This window comes from Carassius auratus, chromosome 20, assembly GCF_003368295.1.
Source record: "Carassius auratus strain Wakin chromosome 20, ASM336829v1, whole genome shotgun sequence".
Classification (NCBI taxonomy): Eukaryota; Metazoa; Chordata; class Actinopteri; order Cypriniformes; family Cyprinidae; genus Carassius; species Carassius auratus.
The window spans coordinates 22,742,083-22,763,622 of NC_039262.1; the positions used below are offsets into that span (position 1 = coordinate 22,742,083).

Here is a 21,540-nt window from a genome sequence, read left to right on the forward strand (position 1 = left end):
AATCGTTAGCCTATTTTTTTTTACAAAAACTGCTTCTACGGGACCATAACATAAGATACAAGGTAATGGAACCTTTTATAGATTTTCGTGTTTCTTTACAAATAATGAATCGACAAAAGTCTTTAAACACCTCAGATGTAAAGTTATTCGCTTTCAAAGTGACACCAAAATGAATGGGAGTCAATAGAAAGCTAATAGCAGGCGGGGGTCCGCTAGCCAATGGTGGCACCCAGGGGTGCTTCAAAAAAATATGAAGCCCTGCCACCCTGGATATGGCCAAGTGCTTCGCTGATGTTTGGCCATGTGGTGGTGTCATTTTCACTTCGCGATCGCCTGATTCGTAGATTCATAAGTCCGTCAATTAATTTGCAGTTGCATACCAGCCTCGACTGATCGACTGCACAGCGGCAGCAGACAGGCCAGAATGGCCAGTCCGCCCCTGACTCATGCACACTTGCAGCTCACACAAATAATAATGCCAGGTTCACATTACTCAATTTGCCGTCCATATTTTTTCCTCCCTCATGTTAATGGTTTAAAGTGTTCACACTGCACACATGGTTGTGGTGTGGCCGTGCGTTTAGGAGAGGTGCACCTGCAGCAGTGCAGAGTCTATTTTTTTGCTGCGCTGCATGCACTGAAATTAAAATAACAGCGCATTGTTTGCGATAAATATGAACATGCATTGACACAAAAATGTAGTAATTACACCATAAATGCATATAATTAAAGTTGGTCACCCTCTATTTTAAGGTCCAATTCTCACTATTAACAAATCATTAACTTTGACTTTTGCCTCAATTAACTCATGATTAGCTGTTTATTAATAGTTTATAAGGTAGATGTTAAGTTTAGGGTATTGGGTAGGATTATGGATGTCATGCATTACATGTACTTTATAATAAACATATTGCACTAATAAACAGCCAATATGCTAATAATAGGCATGCTAATAAGCAACTAGTTATTGGTGAGAACTGGACCCTATACTAAAGTGTTACCTTAAAGTCTACTGTGTTTCACACAATTTTAAAAACAAAAATACAGTGCATGGTCAAACATTTAGTTGAGATAACGGTATATATATATATATATATATATATATATATATATATATATATATATATAATGTCTCTTCCCCACCTCAAATGAAAAAATAAAAATCCTCACACAAGAGTCACCTAAGAATTAATTTGCAAAAAATAAATTTAGGCCCTGAGTAAATGTCTAAAACTCATAATTGAGTTTTTAACATAATTGAACAATCAGTTATCGGCAAAAATCCATGCCAATAGTTTTTCGGGTTGCATCTGTTGGTTGAGCGGCTGAGAAGGGTCTGTTTTCATTGTACCAGTGTGAGAGCAGCTTCTAGTGGTTGAAATCACTGACAGCATGTCATATTTGTTTAGACACGTGATGCTGCATGCTGAACAGAGTGAAAAACTTCAGACCCAGATTTAATTGCAGTTGACAGAAAATCCCCCCATGCCACAGAGTGCCATTCACATAGTTTTCCATTAAATTACATTATATTTACCCAAATCGTTGTTAATGTACATAATGAATTGTATTGAGCATTTTCATCTAAACGTTTGTCTTTCTGTGGCTCTAATAAAGTCTGTATGCTTAATTTATAGAGCTATAATATAGATCACTCTTTCCATTTTCTTTGTTTTTTTAAACACTGAACTTCAAACTTATCTTTGCCTCATTGTTCATTCTTGAAGTAAATTTGTTTCCATTTGGTGATACCAAGAAGTCGTGGCCTAATGGTTTGAGAGTATAATTCCTAACCCTAAGGTTGTGGGTTCCAGTCTCGGGCCGGCAATACCATGACTGAGGTGCCCTTGAGCAAGGCACTGAACCGCTAACTGCTCCCTGGGCACCACAGCATTAATGGCTGCCCACTGCTCTGGGTGTGTGTTCACAGTGTGTGTGTGTGTGTGTGTGTCACGAATGCACAATAAAGGATCTAGAAAGTATGTAATTTCCACTCTACTTAGTGCAAATAGCCACTGCCGTATTTTTCTTACTCTATTGGCAGATCATTTGTAAAATAAAAAAAATGCACTTAAATTATTATTATTAATATTATTTTATATATATATATATTTTGCCCGAGTTGAAAAATGATTAGCTATTAGTTCATTAATCTAACGTTCTGCCAGTTTTCATATTATAACAGTGATAAGAATTACATTTGTATTGAGTCTGAAGTATGCAGACAGCTTTTTGGTGGGAGCTGTTGCCATGGTGAATTGTAATATCGGAGCTCCATTGATAATGGCTTTTTATAGTTGTGGTGTACGTGCTTAACTCAGAGTCAGTCAATTTAGAGTTGATTAAACCAACTAATTTCAGCTGTTCTGTAACCGAAAACCTAGTTTCCCCATCTCAGGTTAAGTCAACTCAGAGTTCAAGTTTAAACTCAGAGTTGGTTAAACCTCTTTAGTGAAACGGGACCCAGGAGGGAGGTGGACCGGCGCAGGACCAGGGGGAGGGACGGAGGGCCAGGTCCATAGAGGGAAACAGAAAAAAACAAAACAACAACAAAACAAAGAGGTCAGGAGGGAACGGAAAGTTCAGGGGCCCAGAACAGAGCAGACAGGGCAGGAATCCAGGGTGGAGCAGGTGGAACTGGAGCACACCGGAATGGCGCAGAGAACCACCACAGCCGAGCAGACGAGACAGAAGCCCACCAGGGCGGTGCAGAAGCCCACCACAGGCAAGCGGTCGAGACAGAAGCCCACCAGGGCGGCGCAGAAAACCACCACAGTGGGATTGATGGCACAGGAGAGCAAGACTGGTTAGGTAAGCCTGAAATAGAGAACATGAACAGGTTAAGGGTGGCCTCCGTCGCCCTGATGAGATGGTAGATGGCCTAAATGGCCATGACAGGGCAGGTGGTGAGTTCCTGGATGGCCTCCATGGCCATGACAGGATAGGACGCACGCTCAGGAAGTTCGGCAGAGACGTGACGAGGCTCTGGAAGTTCGGCTGAGACGTGAAGAAGCTTTGGTAGTTCAGCAGAGATGGGAAGAGGCTCTGGTAGTTTTGCAGAGATGTGAAAAAGCTCTGGTAGTTCAGCAGAGATGTGAAGAGGCTCTAGGAAGAACTGGGGTGATTTGACTGGGTTTAGGATGATCAACTGTGGCTTGACTTCGTTCAGGAAGATCAATGGTGACTTGACTTGACTCAGGAAGATCAATGGAGACTTGACTTTGCTCATGAAGATCATTGGTGACTTGCCCTTGCTCATGAAGATCATTGGTGACTTGCCTTTGCTCATGAAGATCATTGGTGACTTGCCTTTGCTCATGAAAATCATTGGTGACTTGAATTTACAAATGAAGAACACTGGTGACTTGACCTTGCCCATGAAACCTTCAAACTGGCTGTTATTAAGCCTCTCATAAAAAAGCCACAACTTGACCCCAGAGAACTTGTTAATTATAGACCAATCTCGAATCTCCCTTTTCTGTCCAAGATACTAGAAAAGGTGGTATCCTCACAATTATATTCCTTCTTAGAGAATAATGGTATATGTGAGGATTTCCAGTCAGGATTTAGACCGTATCATAGTACTGAGACTGCTCTCCTTAGAGTTACAAATGATCTGCTCTTATCATCTGATCGTGGGTGTATCTCTCTATTGGTTTTATTGGATCTTAGTGCTGCGTTTGACACAATTGACCACAACATTCTTTTGCATAGACTTGAACACTTTGTTGGCATCAGTGGAAGTGCATTAGCATGGTTTAAATCGTACTTATATGACCGCCATCAGTTCGTAGCAGTGAATGAAGATGTATCATATCGATCACAAGTGCAGTATGGAGTACCTCAAGGCTCAGTACTAGGGCCGCTACTCTTCACGCTTTATATGTTACCCTTGGGAGATATCATCAGGAAACATGGTGTTAGCTTTCACTGTTATGCTGATGATACGCAGCTCTATATTTCCTCGCAGCCCGGTGAAACACACCAATTTGAAAAACTAATGGAATGCATAGTCGATATAAAAAATTGGATGACGAGTAATTTCTTACTGCTAAATTCAGAAAAAACAGAGGTGTTAATCATAGGGCCTAAAAACTCTGCTTGTAATAACCTAGAACACTGTCTAAGACTTGATGGTTGCTCTGTCAATTCTTCGTCATCAGTTAGGAACCTAGGTGTGCTACTTGATCGCAATCTTTCCTTAGAAAGCCACGTTTCTAGCATTTGTAAAACTGCATTTTTCCATCTCAAAAATATATCTAAATTACGGCCTATGCTCTCAATGTCAAATGCAAAAATGTTAATCCATGCATTTATGACTTCAAGGTTAGACTATTGTAATGCTTTATTGGGTGGTTGTTCTGCACGCTTGGTAAACAAACTACAGCTAGTCCAAAATGCAGCAGCAAGAGTTCTTACTAGAACCAGGAAGTATGACCATATTAGCCCGGTCCTGCCCGGTCCTGTTTTTTTAAACACTGAACTTCAAACTTATCTTTGCCTCATTGTTCATTCTTGAAGTAAATTTGTTTCCATTTGGTGATACCAAGAAGTCGTGGTGTAATGGTTTGAGAGTATAATTCCTAACCCTAAGGTTGTGGGTTCCAGTCTCGGGCCGGCAATACCATGACTGAGGTGCCCTTGAGCAAGGCACTGAACCGCTAACTGCTCCCTGGGCACCACAGCATTAATGGCTGCCCACTGCTCTGGGTGTGTGTTCACAGTGTGTGTGTGTGTGTGTGTGTCACGAATGCACAATAAAGGATCTAGAAAATATGTAATTTCCACTCTACTTAGTGCAAATAGCCACTGCCGTATTTTTCTTACTCTATTGGCAGATCATTTGTAAAATAAAAAAAATGCACTTAAATTATTATTATTAATATTATTTTATATATATATATATTTTGCCCGAGTTGAAAAATGATTAGCTATTAGTTCATTAATCTAACGTTCTGCCAGTTTTCATATTATAACAGTGATAAGAATTACATTTGTATTGAGTCTGAAGTATGCAGACAGCTTTTTGGTGGGAGCTGTTGCCATGGTGAATTGTAATATCGGAGCTCCATTGATAATGGCTTTTTATAGTTGTGGTGTACGTGCTTAACTCAGAGTCAGTCAATTTAGAGTTGATTAAACCAACTAATTTCAGCTGTTCTGTAACCGAAAACCTAGTTTCCCCATCTCAGGTTAAGTCAACTCAGAGTTCAAGTTTAAACTCAGAGTTGGTTAAACCTCTTTAGTGAAACGGGACCCAGGAGGGAGGTGGACCGGCGCAGGACCAGGGGAGGGACGGAGGGCCAGGTCCATAGAGGGAAACAGAAAAAAACAAAACAACAACAAAACAAAGAGGTCAGGAGGGAACGGAAAGTTCAGGGGCCCAGAACAGAGCAGACAGGGCAGGAATCCAGGGTGGAGCAGGTGGAACTGGAGCACACCGGAATGGCGCAGAGAACCACCACAGCCGAGCAGACGAGACAGAAGCCCACCAGGGCGGTGCAGAAGCCCACCACAGGCAAGCGGTCGAGACAGAAGCCCACCAGGGCGGCGCAGAAAACCACCACAGTGGGATTGATGGCACAGGAGAGCAAGACTGGTTAGGTAAGCCTGAAATAGAGAACATGAACAGGTTAAGGGTGGCCTCCGTCGCCCTGATGAGATGGTAGATGGCCTAAATGGCCATGACAGGGCAGGTGGTGAGTTCCTGGATGGCCTCCATGGCCATGACAGGATAGGACGCACGCTCAGGAAGTTCGGCAGAGACGTGACGAGGCTCTGGAAGTTCGGCTGAGACGTGAAGAAGCTTTGGTAGTTCAGCAGAGATGGGAAGAGGCTCTGGTAGTTTTGCAGAGATGTGAAAAAGCTCTGGTAGTTCAGCAGAGATGTGAAGAGGCTCTAGGAAGAACTGGGGTGATTTGACTGGGTTTAGGATGATCAACTGTGGCTTGACTTCGTTCAGGAAGATCAATGGTGACTTGACTTGACTCAGGAAGATCAATGGAGACTTGACTTTGCTCATGAAGATCATTGGTGACTTGCCCTTGCTCATGAAGATCATTGGTGACTTGCCTTTGCTCATGAAGATCATTGGTGACTTGCCTTTGCTCATGAAAATCATTGGTGACTTGTATTTACAAATGAAGAACACTGGTGACTTGACCTTGCCCATGAAACCTTCAAACTGGCTGTTATTAAGCCTCTCATAAAAAAGCCACAACTTGACCCCAGAGAACTTGTTAATTATAGACCAATCTCGAATCTCCCTTTTCTGTCCAAGATACTAGAAAAGGTGGTATCCTCACAATTATATTCCTTCTTAGAGAATAATGGTATATGTGAGGATTTCCAGTCAGGATTTAGACCGTATCATAGTACTGAGACTGCTCTCCTTAGAGTTACAAATGATCTGCTCTTATCATCTGATCGTGGGTGTATCTCTCTATTGGTTTTATTGGATCTTAGTGCTGCGTTTGACACAATTGACCACAACATTCTTTTGCATAGACTTGAACACTTTGTTGGCATCAGTGGAAGTGCATTAGCATGGTTTAAATCGTACTTATATGACCGCCATCAGTTCGTAGCAGTGAATGAAGATGTATCATATCGATCACAAGTGCAGTATGGAGTACCTCAAGGCTCAGTACTAGGGCCGCTACTCTTCACGCTTTATATGTTACCCTTGGGAGATATCATCAGGAAACATGGTGTTAGCTTTCACTGTTATGCTGATGATACGCAGCTCTATATTTCCTCGCAGCCCGGTGAAACACACCAATTTGAAAAACTAATGGAATGCATAGTCGATATAAAAAATTGGATGACGAGTAATTTCTTACTGCTAAATTCAGAAAAAACAGAGGTGTTAATCATAGGGCCTAAAAACTCTGCTTGTAATAACCTAGAACACTGTCTAAGACTTGATGGTTGCTCTGTCAATTCTTCGTCATCAGTTAGGAACCTAGGTGTGCTACTTGATCGCAATCTTTCCTTAGAAAGCCACGTTTCTAGCATTTGTAAAACTGCATTTTTCCATCTCAAAAATATATCTAAATTACGGCCTATGCTCTCAATGTCAAATGCAAAAATGTTAATCCATGCATTTATGACTTCAAGGTTAGACTATTGTAATGCTTTATTGGGTGGTTGTTCTGCACGCTTGGTAAACAAACTACAGCTAGTCCAAAATGCAGCAGCAAGAGTTCTTACTAGAACCAGGAAGTATGACCATATTAGCCCGGTCCTGTCCACACTGCACTGGCTCCCTATCAAACATCGTATAGATTTTAAAATATTGCTTATTACTTATAAAGCCCTGAATGGTTTAGCACCTCAGTATTTGAATGAGCTCCTTTTACATTATACTCCTCTACGTCCGCTACGTTCTCAAAACTCAGGCAATTTGATAATACCTAGAATATCAAAATCAACTGCAGGCGGCAGATCCTTTTCCTATTTGGCGCCTAAACTCTGGAATAACCTACCTAACATTGTTCGGGAGGCAGACACACTCTTGCAGTTTAAATCTAAATTAAAGACCCATCTCTTTAACCTGGCATACACATAACATACTAATATGCTTTTAATATCCAAATCCGTTAAAGGATTTTTAGGCTGCATTAATTAGGTAAACCGGAACCGGAAACACTTCACATAACACCGTACTTTCTACATCATTAGAAGAATGGCATCTACGCTAATATTTGTCTGTTTCTCTCTTGTTCCGAGGTCACCGTGGCCACGAGATCCAGTCTGTGTCCAGATCAGAGGGTCACTGCAGTCACCCGGATCCAGTACGTATCCAGACCAGATGGTGGATCAGCACCTAGAAAGGACCTCTACTGCCCTGAAAGACAGCAGAGACCAGGACAACTAGAGCCCAGATACAGATCCCCTGTAAAGACCTTGTCTCAGAGGAGCACCAGGACAAGACCACAGGAAACAGATGATTCTTCTGCACAATCTGACTTTGCTGCAGCCTGGAATTGAACTACTGGTTTTCGTCTGGTCAGAGGAGAACTGACCCCCCAACTGAGCCTGGTTTCTCCCAAGGTTTTTTTCTCCATTCTGTCACCGATGGAGTTTCGGTTCCTTGCCGCTGTCGCCTCTGGCTTGCTTAGTTGGGGTCACTTCATCTACAGCGATATCATTGACTTGATTGCAAATAAAAACAGACACTATTTTCAACTGAACAGAGATGACATCACTGAATTCAATGATGAACTGCCTTTAACTATCATTTTGCATTATTGAGACACTGTTTTCCAAATGAATGTTGTTCAGTGCTTTGACGCAATGTATTTTGTTTAAAGCACTATATAAATAAAGGTGATTGATTGATTGATTGATTAGTGTTAATGGTGACTTGACCTGACTCAGGATGGTCAATGGGGACCTGACTTGACTCTGGAGGGTCAACGGGGACCTGACTCAACTCTGGAGGGTCAACGGGGACCTTACTGGACTCTGGAGGGTCAACGGGAACCTGTGTCGACTCAGGAGGGTCAATGGGAACCTGACTCGACTCAGGAGGGTCAACGGGAACCCGACGCGACTCTGGAGGGTCAATGAGGACCTGACTCGACTCTGAAGAGACAACGGGAACCTGACTTGACTCTGGAGGGACCACGGGGACCTGGTTAGTGGGGACCTGACTGAACTCCGTTCACCTGTGGCTTTCATCTTGTGAAGTGGCACAGGACCGGCGGCCATCTTGTGCAGTGGCGCTGGGCCGGCAGCCATCTTGTAGTATGGTGCTTGGTCGGCGACCACCTTGTACTGTGGCGCTGTGCTGGTGGCCACCTTGTGCAGTGGCGCTGGCCTGGCGGGCACCTGGTGTTGTGGCATTGGGCTGGTGGCCATCTTGTGCAGTGGCACTGGGCTGGCAGCCACCTTGTGCTGTAGCGCTGGGCTGGCGGTCCTCCTGTCTGGAGACACAGGTCTAGAGTTGGCTTCACACCTGGAGAGACAGGTGTGTTTGGGGTATCCCACTGAGACCGATGTTGTCGGTACATGGTGAACCCCCAAAAATCCAGGTTCTCCAGCTCCTTCATCTCCCACTCAGACAAAGGATTATGCAAACAAGCATTAAAGAGGTCTTTAAGTGCCTCATCATTGTATCCCAATCCTACCTCTAGGGTCCAGAATACTTGCACCAAACCACCCACCTAACTCCCCTCTTGATGGAGGGCCCTCTTGATGGAGGGCTGGCTGGGGAACGGACACGAAATCCCACACTGCTGGATCTGGGCATTGATGGAGTCCTTCTGTCATGAATGCACACAGGAAATGAGAGATCCAAATGCTGTGTTTTAATGGGGCAATACAAAATCATATTCCAAAAAAACAAGCAAGAGGTCATAATCACAAAATCAGTCCAAAACAAGAAACAAGAAAAACACAAGGGAACACTAGAAAGCCGGGTGATGGAAAACAAGGACTCCATGAAACAGAATGAGACAGGCTGGTTTATATGGACAGGTGAAAACGATGAAAGTGGAGACAGCTGAGTGCAATTACAGATGTGATAATAACAGTGATGAAGGGACAAGGCTTTGTGGGAAATGTAGTGCCTGTATAGGGGTCTCTATGGGGAAGTGAGACCACTAGTGGGCACCCAGGGAAACACAGACCAGACAATGTGACAGTGTGTTCACGTTTATCTTCGGAACACAGTTTAAGAAATTTTAGATTTAGTCCGAGAGCTCTCAGTCCCTCCATTGAAACTGTGTCCACGGTATACAGTCTATGTCCAGAAAGGTAAGAAAAACATCATCAAAATAGTCCATGTGACATCAGAGGGTCAGTTAGAATTTTTTAAAGCATCAAAATACATTTTGGTCCAAAAATAACAAAAACTAAGACTTTATTCATCATTGTCTTCTCTTCTGTGTCTGTTGTGAGAGAGTTCAAAACTCGGATCTTCTTGAACCAGTTAAACAAATCGAACAGAATCGTTTAAAATGGTTCACGTCTCCAATAAGCATTATTCTGCAAATGACTTAAGCTGTTAACTTTTTTGATGTGTCTGTCACTCCCTCTGAGTTAAAACAAACTAATATCCAGGAATAATTCATGTACTCAAACAGTACACTGACTGAACTGCTGTGAAGAGAGAACTGAAGATGAACACCGAGCCGAGCCAAATAACGAACAAAAGATTGACTCGTTCTCGAGTCCACCAGAAGCGATTGGAGACTAGCTGAGTGGTGGCCGTGATACCTGGATGCCCCGCGCTGGGAGTGCAAAGAACCCATTGGAGGACACAGTCACGGAGCTTGGGAGGAACAAAGAGTTGGACCACTCCGGTGGTGCTGGATATCTTTGCTGAGCTGCAGAAACCTCTGTGATGATATCCCACTGCACTGGTGCAACAATGAGAGAGGAGGGCAGAATGGGGACTGGTTCTGAACACTTGTCATTACTGTCGCACTGGCGCGAGAGAGAGCATTGGCCTTGCCGTTCTTTGAGCTTGTTCTCAAAGTGATTTTAAAAATAAATCTGGAGAAGAAGAGGGACCAGCGAGCCTGGCGAGCATTAAGTCATCTGACGGACTTGAGATATTCCAGATTTCTGTAGTCAGTAAGCAAGGATGACATGCCCCCTCCAGCCAATGTCTCCACTCCACAAAAGTGGCCTTCATTGCCAGAAGCTCTCGATCGCCCACATCGTAGTTGCACTCTGCTGTATTAAACTTTCGAGTATAAAAAGCACAGGGATACATTTTAGCTAGATTGCCACAATGTTGCGACCGGATGGCACCCACGCCCCTGTGTTAGAAGCATGTACCTCCACAATAAACTCTCTCTCGGGATCTGGGTGATGAAGAATGGGTGCTGTGGTGAATCTCCTTTAAACTTTAAAATGCTACAGTGCATTCCAAAGACCAGCGGAAACGTCTTCCTCCTCCTTGGAGTAGAGAAGTGAGAGGAGCCGCAATCATGCTGAAATTTCACATAAATCTGCGGTGAAAATTGGGTCGAACATGGGTCGAAGCCAGTTAACCACCGCTTGTACCTTGCTGTCATCCATCACCACTCCGTCTGCACTGATGATGTAACCAAGGAACGAGATCCGAGTATGATGGAACTCTCATTTCTGGATCTTCGCATACAACTGGTGCTCGTTTGACAAGAACAGCTCGCACATCTTGAATGTGTGTTTCATGGTTATCTGAATAAATCAGGATGTCATCAATGTATACAATTACACTCCGATTGAGCATGTCAGCTTGAAAAACTGAAGGACTATTGAAGAGGCTGAATGGCATGACCCGATATTGATAGTGGCTGGAGGCTGTAGAAAACGCCGTCTTCCACTCATCACCCTCCCGAATTCGAATAAGGTTGTATGCATTTCGTACATCGAGCTTGGTGAAATAGCGAGCCGTGTGGAGCATTTCAAGGGCAGATCGGACGAGAGGCATGGATAGCAGTGTTTGACAGTTATCTCATTGAGACCCCGATGGTCTATGCACGGTCAGAGACCCCCATCCTTCTTTTTAACAAAAAAGAAACCGACGGAAGCAGATGTTGAAGGGGTAATAAAGCTTTTAGCAAGCTGCTCAATATACAAATTCATGGCCTCGGTCTCGGGCTGAGATAAGGGGTATACTCGACCGCGCGGTGGCATGGTTCCCAGCAGGAGTTCGATAGCACAGTCACAAGAATGATTTGGAGGTAAGTGTGAAGTTTCATGCTCGCTGAATGCTTGTGCAAGATCATGGTAAACAGTGGGGATTTCCTGAAATTGAATATCTTTACTTGAATATCTTTAATTTACTAGGGCTGGGAATTAAAAAAAAATACTATTCGAAAATCGCTGAGTATTATTCAATTATTATTCGAAACTTACCTGGCAGGGGAGACACCATGATCAAGAAGGCGGTTCACCCAGGGCGAGGCTTGTCCATTGCACTCCGGCCATGCTGACCCCTGCGAATTCCCCAAATGCGGGAATCTCGACTGCATAATTTATGGTAGTGGGGGAGTGCGTTCGCGCTCTCCCCCAAAAATACAAGTTACGAGGTGGCCGAGTGGTTAAGGCGATGGACTGCTAATCCATTGTGCTCTGCACGCGTGGGTTCGAATCCCATCCTCGTCGTTCCTTGCTCTGCTCGTTCATCTGCTCTGCGCATTTGGGGAAGTCGTGGCCTAATGGTTAGAGGGTTGGACTCCCAATCGAAGGGTTGTGGGTTCTAGTCTTTGGCCGGACGGAATTGTGGGTGGGGGAGTGCATGTACAGTTCTCTCTCCACCTTCAATACCACGACTTAGGTGCCCTTGAGCAAGGCATCAAACCCCCAACTGCTCCCCGGGCGCCGCAGCATAAATGGCTGCCCACTGCTCCGGGTGTGTGCTCACAGTGTGTGTGTGTGTGTGTTCACTGCTCTGTGTGTGTGCATTTCGGATGGGTTAAATGCAGAGCACAAATTCTGAGTATGGGTCACCATACTTGGCTGAATGTCACTTCACTTTCACTTTCACTTTCACTTTCTCACAACCCTCCCCCGCAAGCACGCACTCATACAGACCCATAAAAGGGAAAGAAATCATTCACTTTCTCAATCTGTATGTTAACAAACTGTTTAATTCATTCGGGAATAGGCTATCTAAACTTACGCCATATAATGATTGTAACGTGCTGAAAAATAATATAACCAAATGACAGCACTTAAGATAACAGTTTGTTGATTAACATAAACTGCTCATAAGACTAGGATATTTCCATCTTTAAATAATAATAAACATTAATAGCGATTTAAAAAAAGAATCAAAAGTTTAATTCATCCATGAATATCATCTCAAGTAATAATGACTTGATAGGACTAAATGCATTAAAACAGTGTTAACAGCCTGAATGACGGCACTTATGTAAACATTAATTTTAACGTCTGTCTTCAGAACAATACAATTTTATTCAAAAACTGAGGATGTCCTCATGTTCTGGATGAAGATGGGAGCACAATCTGTTCACAATTTTAGTCCGGCTGCAGAGAACAAACAGCTCATTCGGGCCGATTCCGGCTGAAATGTGGCACTCTTGGCTCAGTCTCAGGTGAGAAGATAATGGGCCAGAGCTGTGTCGTCGCTTCAAAACACTTCAGGAAAATGTTGTTGTTCTTCTGATATCTTTGACAGCTTTTAGGTGTGTTATTGGCGGCAGCACCCTCTGCTTACTTGAACGCGTCATCAGCACCAAAAACATGGAGAAATACTGTCTAAAAAATCGTGACCCATCCCCACTCTTTACACCAAGATATTTTCTAATCATTATTGAAATGGTGGGACAGATTAGACTGAATTGCAAGCAGGAAAAATTGGATTAAGGAAAAAGAACTTGATGAAAAAAAATATGTTGCACTGGTTTTTCACATTTAAAGACACATTTAAAGAAATCATGTAGACTACTGGTAAAGACAATAACATGCAAAAAAAATTTCCCCTGTTTTATCTTAGTTGGTTTTGGTGGTGTATTTTCCACTTATTTTCCCATTGGGATTTTAAAATCTTTGTGTTCAGCAGAATAAATAAATTTGTACAGGATTTTAACAGTTTAATACAGGACGTTATTTTGAATGTTTGTAACCAAAACAGATGAGAAACACAATTAACTTTTACTTTCATGTTTGGTTACAGGCATTTTTCAAAATATTTTCAAGTTTTATTTATTGGTAGCTGTCCTTTTAACATAGCATACAGCTTTGATATATGTACATATGTGTGTTCAGCTGTTATGAAGTTAACTTGTGTAGGGTTTATATGCAGTCTTTAACCTTCAGATTTTTCATACTGAGATATTAAATTTAAATTGATGCCTGTGGTTTTGATGTGACGAATTGAAATGCAATTATTTATGTTTCTCAATCCTATGCCAAGGTTATTATACATCACACTTTAAAGTGTTGGTTAAGATCTTTAGATGTGTGTGTATGTGTTAGTATTTAGCTTTTTTTTTCAATTGTCAGTTGATATTTTGAAAGCAAATTGCTTGTTCAATTTAAATGTGAATGAAATTGTTGTCTCTATCATTTAATAAATGAAAATTTAAAAAGTGTTTTGTCATCTTTATTTAAAAAATTAAGACAGTGGGTTAACATTTGCTCAAGTTTATTGATCCAAGAAAAAAAGAAAAAAAAATTCCCAGTTGACATGATTCAGGTTTACTGGACTAGTCAAGTAAACTTAAACTAATTTATCAACTGGACTAATTCCACTCTAATGGGAAGGTGTTTCAACAAGAAATATATTGTCAATAACAAAAAAAATAAAAAAAAATATGCAACGGGGTCACAAAGTATTTTTAGTTGACTCAAATATTTTTTTTACATTACTGATAATGGCTGCTCCCCATTTCACAAACTTGTGCACTATTCTATTCCACTTTGTTGTATTAACAATATAAACAGTTTATTTTTGGATGACTGCTTCACCAATCAGGTTAGAGAATTGAAACTAAATGTTGTACTGAGTCAACTTCAGCTTTATCATGACAGGAACAAAATACATGATACATTATGTTCAAACAGAAAACTGATATTTTAAACTGTAACTATTTCACTTTATTAATGCTTTTACTGTAATGTAGCAGCCTCAGAGAGGATTATTTGTTTAGTTTTTAACAAACTACAACTTTGAACAGTAAATAAAATGAACTTCTGGTTACATTTCATGACATGATTTTATCATAACAATTTGTAATAGAAATTTGTCATAGAAAATGTTATAATCAATTATTTAAGAATGTAAAATACAACGTGCAATTATTTATATATTTATTATTATTATTTTTGCAGACTTGGTTCTTTTAGATAATTTCTTGAAAATAATGTATTTGATGTTCCTGCATTGGCTGATTGAATCTATTTATATTTAAAACCTGAAAAAAACTGGACCAGCAGAATTTAGAATTTTCACACATGATGGCATTATGATGTCATAATGACCTGAAAGCTGTAAACTGCTGCATAGAACATATCTTTTGTGGATATTTAACCCAAACACTAACTTTGCAGCTCAGAAGAAACTCTTGGTAGACATTTCACAGTACATTCACAGCATTCTGCAGCATTCAGTGTTTTATGATGGCACTGTTTCGTGGTCTGTTTGAGTGGGTTCAATGTTTTGTTCACCGCATACCCAGAAGAAGAAAAAAACAGGGGGTGCAGAAGTGCACAGAAGCAGAATGTACCCCAACGGAAGGGATGAGTAGGCCCCTTGATGTTGGCAATACTGACCAGAAGTACCAGTCAAGATATTGCAAAGCATCGAAGAACCTAAATGACAAGAAAAAAAGAGAGGTGGGGAGGAAAAGAAAGTTAAAGAAGGAAAGAAAGATGGTGGACGAGAGAGAATCGGGCAGAATGGAAGAGGAGACCAAAGACCCAACTCCATTACGAATCGAGGTTAAACCCCAACCAACTCCACCAGCCGCTGAGGTCAAAACCCCGGCTAGTTCTTCCTTCTTAAAGTCAGTGAAAGGGCCACTTGTGGCTAAAAGAACCTGTCGACACCTGCTTCCACTGGCCACCAAGACCAGACCTCCTTCATCAGGGGAAGAACCAACGCTGATTCAGAAGGTATTACAACAACACCCTGTTTTACCAGCCATTGAGGTTAACCCCCTTCCTGGTTCTTCCTTCATACAATCATCAGTGGAAGAACCTCCTTTATCAGTGGCAAATTCTGCTCCTAAAGCTACTGAGACCAAACCTCAGCGTGGTTCTTTTGTGGTGGACCCTGAGGTGGTTCAAAAGGCATCTCGACAACTGGCTCAACCAGCCACAGAATCACTGGCTGTTCCAACTCCAAAACAAGTCATGTCCATGTCTCCAGAGGAGGAACCACAGATGGTCCAAGGTGCCTCTCAACATTTGACTGAACCACTGGTCCTTCAGCATACAACTGCTGGGGTGAAGCATAAACCAATGTTTGTGAAGGTTCATCCTATAGTTCTGGATCAGTCAGATGACTTCAGGAAAAAGAAATGTGGAGACTCTAAAGCTGATGCTTCACGAAAGTCTAAGGAACTGGATGAACTAATGATGAGGCTGTTCTGTGTAGACTTCAGCAATGCTCCCAAGAAGGAGAGCCAGCAACATTTAAAACTGGAAAACCAGCCAGCGCTGGAAGCTGGGGTGAAGCAGAAAGCCGTGTTTGAGAAGGTTCATCCTATAGTTCTGGAACAGTCAGGTGACTCTGGGAAAAAGAAATGTGCAGACTCCAAAGATGATGATCTACAGAAGGCTGAGGAACTGGATGAACAAATGATGAAGCTGTTCTACGTAGACTACAGCCCTTGTCCTAAGAAAGAGAATCAACAACCTTCAAGAGAAGGTCAAGAGAAGCCCAAGAAGAGAGGAAAAACAAGAACTGGTCTTTTCAGCTGGGCACAGAAAAGATTAAAAACGATAATTGAAGAAGATGAAGAGTCAGAAAAGGATGAAAAAACTTGAAGAGCTTCTTGAAGAATTCCCAAGGGATCAAAAGTCACAGTTTAACTCACAACTCTTTATTTAATGTCTAAAAAAAGTATGAAATATACAGTGTATGACAATTATCATAAAATGGATGTAAGGAATTAAATAAAGATTAAAGCAGATTTTGAAAAATATGGCTTGAATTGCATGTCTATCACCATTGTGCACTTCACGATAAAGTCTAATATATTATTTAAATAAAAGATAAGATAAAAAGATTATATATATATATATATATATATATATATATATATATATATATATATATATATATATATATATATATATATAAAAACTTAGAATTTATAGTGTTTTAAAATACACTGGTTATTTACATTTAACAGATTAATATAAAAGTTAAATAAATAAGTAATTAAAATTTTTTTTTTCAAAAACATTACATTTAATTCACACATAAGTATATTATTTTAAATTAAATAAAAATTGAAACATGTTTTTCAGATGGTAGACAAAGGCGATAGAAAGATAGTCTTAGTTTAGCAAACTTGCACATTGGCTCAGTAATGACATAAACAGATGTAAAACAGTAAACACATATTTGTGATTCCAGTTTTAAAAGTTACTCCCAAAATTATTATGAAGCCTTTCTGTGTCATAAACACTGCTTTCACGAGTTTACACTTACATATAATTAGCTGAAGTATTATAGTGCATATTTGGCGTGCAGTCCGGGGAAGGGTCTCCGAGCTCGGGAATGGCCCGAACCTAGAGTACCCCCCCGTATATGTAAAAGTGTAAAATGAACTCTAGTGGAGGAGATGGGGATGGAGGGGGGATGCTGACAAACCATCAATGGAGTCAGGTAGGCTAATTCAGCTGTATTTATACCCTAAGGTTGATTATATTAAGTGGCTCCACCTGTGTTAATTAGGCTAAGTATCTGACGTGCTCCTCCCGAACCTTGTTATGAAACTGCATTTCGTGAATTATAATTTTTTTGGTTAGTTTGGGTATGATCATCTCCAGGGAAGACAAAGGTACAAAACAGCAAGAGCAGATTCAACATACAGATCTCTTACACAAATATTTTGTTCGCTAAAAGGAAACACTAAATCAGTTCCTGTTTAAGAGTTCATTCATATTTTGTAAAATGTAATGAACAATGTGGGCTTGGAACAGCTTGTAGGGGTTTATGAATATATCATTGTAATTAATTAGCTTGAAGTTTTAACTTGTGTCGCTCTTTTGGTAGACATTCTAGAAAAATATCAATAGAAAAACTGAGGGAAAAATTAGAGTGCACTCTTTCCACAGGTCTACTGTCAGTCACACAAAAGGTGCCAGTTTTCAATTAAAAAATACAGATTAAATCATAATGTTGTTGTGAAAAGGGCACATAGTGTAAACAATAGGAAAATTAAAATATATATATTCGAAATACAGACTTGTTTTCCACAAGTGTCCAAAATCATGTGTGAATTTATGGTTGATATGTCTGTAAAGGAGAAAAAAAATGAATTCTCTGAAATTTGCTGAATTTATTATTCTTCATTTGTTCATAAAATTAAATTATAAATTAATATCACTGAAAATTGCCTGGATATTACATGACATATACGTTCGCAACATCACAACAGTCTATTTGGTAGCTATATACATTATTTCTATGTGTGTAAACCTGTTATGAAATCTTGTAAAGTGATTGAAGTTTTTGATTTTGGATGCAGCCTGAGTTTTTGTGTGTGTTTGTGTGTGTGTGTGTGTGTGTGTGTGTGTGTGTGTGTTTGAATGAATAACTGTTTTTGACCACATAAGTTAAACTGACTACTGACAATGGCTGCACCCAATTTCACAAACTTATTTACTATTCTGTTCAATTTTGTAGTATTAAAAATGTAAGCAGGGTATTCTTAAAACTCTGCTTGACCAATCAGGTTAGAGGATTGAAAGAAATGAGTCCACTACTGTTCAAAAAGTTGTGCTCAGTGGTTTTGAAAATCCAGCTTTATCATGACAGCAATAAACTACATTGTAAATATATTAATAAAGACCACTGATATTCTAAATTATAGTTATTTCACAATATTATTGCTTTTACTCTACTGTAGCAGTTTTGGTGAGGATTGTCTTTCTTGATGAATACTTGAAATTTTTTTTTAGGAGAAAAAAAAAAACAATCTTTTGAACAGTAAACAATGGCATTTTGAATGCATTTTATGCTATGATTTTGTTTAAAAAAAAAAAACTGAAGAGCAGGTGACACCAAACACCACTAACATTTTAAACAGGTGTGATTATAAAATGCGCTAATTCTATTTATTCATGTATTAATGTTTGTTTGTTACATAACCCTGAAATGTACTGTAATGTGTCACTGATAAATGCTGTAAATGTTTTGTTAGCTGCTGGATAATAATACCTATAATGCATGAACTAATGTTAACAAATATAACTTTATTTTAATAAAACAATGTGTTAAGTGGCATTGCTACATGGGCAACGTTGTTGATTAGAATCATCTATGGTTAAACAGAAATATATAATCCGAAGCAATTTACCTGTAAGTGTGCTTGTGGTTGTTTTTAGCTTTTTTGTGCTCATGTTTAGAGGAATGACAGAGCTGAGCTTAAATCTACCACATTGTGCTTTAGGCAACTGCTACTATAGCCCAAGGACATGCCTGTGATCCTGACGGGTCAAAACCTCTTTGAAATATTCAATACAGATTTGAGTGCAGCGTGCTGCGGCTCTGTAAATCACATCAAAGGGAGCAAGGGTTAACACTACTGTTTGTTCAATGCATTTATACAATCCGCTATGAAATATAATGCTTGGACTTTTAAAGGGCACAGTTATGATGGCATATCAAAACAGTTCATATTATGAAACCCTGTACAATAAGGAATTCCACAAGGGATTGTGTGTGTGTGTGTGTGTGTGTGTACCGTATAAAACACTCGTGACTTCGTTCATCCATTTAACTGAGTAGGCTACAACATATTTGTGTTCTCTGTTAGAAATGCAATATTTGCCCGGAAGTCACAAGGCAGGCCTTTATCTCATCAACATCCATCACTAGATGGCAGCATTTATATCGCAATACACCTCCTCCCTTAGTGAGAGCTCAATGGTTTCTGAATGAACGAAGATGGAAACACCGGTCAAGTCATTCTTGTCTTGTCAAACATTTCACATAGAATTCTCTCTCTCTCTCTCTCTCTCTCTCTCACACACACACACACACACACACACACACTTCTCATTGTTTAAATTCCTTACTTAATGTTGCTGAAAAAGTCTTATTTTACTTTGTATGACTAACAGTATTGATTATGAATGAGATGGAATAATGTTTCCTTGACTCAGCAGTAACTCAGAATTACTGCTATCAGTTGATTAAATTGTAACTAATGGCGACCAGCACTGCATCTAATACTGTGTTATGAATGAGGCTTATGCACCGCATATATAACGTAACAGGCTACTTCATAAAAAAAAAATATGCATCAACCCTTTAACTGTCCTTTATTTAAATGATACACACAATTTCATAAAAGAAAGCTCTTTTATAATAACATCATAATATATTCAGGATGTGAAATTGTTGAGGAAACTCTTTCAGGATTTGATCGTGTTACATTATAAAATGATTTTGTAGCTAATGTAAGGAATTACTTATTGAACACTTAATGTCAGCATTATGTTCACGTTTAAATAAACAATTCGTGTAATGACCTTGTATAGCTAATGAATGGCTAATAATGGCTACTTTAAATGCAAAAATCGTCAGACTGGTTACACTTTTAAAAAACTTTCGATTTATTGACACTTCCCAGTGGGCAATTGATGTCAAATAGACATCAAATTGACGTCAAACATAGTCATCAAAGAACTGGTCAAAAATGCAAATCAAATCGATGTCAAAACTTGACATTAAATTGCCGTCAAGTTTTGACATTCATTTGATTTGCATTTTTTTAAAACATTTTTAACACATTGATGTCCTATTCTAGACCACAAGAATAATGACAAAACAGTATTAAATGCAAGACGTGTTTTATTAAATCCACTGGTTTATATCAGAATTTTGTAAATTTTTCTTGAAATGAACATGTAGTTGTAATACCGTATACACTTGGTATTACAATTTCATTTAGCTGACACTTTTATCCAAAGCGACTTACAATTGCTATATGTCAGAGGTCACACACCTCTGGAGCATCTAGGGGTTAAGTGTCTTGCTCAGGGACACATTGGTGTGTCACAGTGGATTCGAACCCGGGGCTCTCACACCAAAGGCATGTGTCTTATCCACTGCACCAACACTTACTTAATGTGTGGTTACAGCAAAAATGCTGCATAATTTTTTTTATTTGTAATTAAGCAAATCAGTATATTTTTGGTAAAATATAATATATTCACCTCTTTCATTGTCAGTAATTTATGCCTACATTTTATAAATAGTTTTTTGTTGTTGTTGTTTATATGTTTTTAACCACAGAAGTCCCAGAAGTTACAAGTCATGCAAAAATCAAACAACATATGACATGCCGAATGGATGCATTTTGAAGAAAAAAAAAATGATTTGATGACTATGTTTGATGTCAATTTGATGTCTATTTGATATCAATTGCCCGCTGGGTTGATATCAATGTGATGTCAATATGACATCAACTGAACGCCTATAACACGATGTTGATTTGATGTCAACTCAATGTCAAACATGTTGGCCCATATACTTACATAATCAATTTCAGTATGGGATGAACCTAATATTTTCACCAATTAACCACTGGAAGGACTTGATGTATAATCTGACTTTGAAATTATGTTTTGCAGCATCTTGATCAAATCTTGTCTAATATTTGACGTCAAATTGACATCAAGGTGCCCACTGGGTTAGACATATCAGATAGTATTCAAATTTATTCTGAAAATCACATTTTCTTAATGGAAAAAGCCGCCGTGTCGTGGAAATGTTGCCGCCGGTGCAGTGTGCATCAGTAGAGGAGCATCATTATATAGTTTTTTCAAGAGAAGATGTTTGCAGCCTGTGGCTCGGTTATTGCTCTCGGCGCGCGTCACCGTGTCATGCTTTCC

The 21,540-nt window shown here is 39.9% G+C and overlaps 2 non-coding genes across 2 annotated transcripts; both read left to right on the forward strand.

The window, feature by feature from the left end:
• The first annotated feature begins 11,848 nt into the window (after window positions 1–11,848).
• On the forward strand, window positions 11,849–12,012 carry LOC113037966 (U1 spliceosomal RNA). Its single transcript, XR_003274712.1, has one exon. It is a non-coding gene; the product is annotated as a U1 spliceosomal RNA (small nuclear RNA).
• Window positions 12,013–12,023: 11 nt separating this feature from the next.
• trnas-gcu (transfer RNA serine (anticodon GCU)) lies at window positions 12,024–12,105 on the forward strand. The gene has a single exon. It is a non-coding gene; the product is annotated as a tRNA-Ser (tRNA).
• The last annotated feature ends 9,435 nt before the right edge of the window (window positions 12,106–21,540 follow it).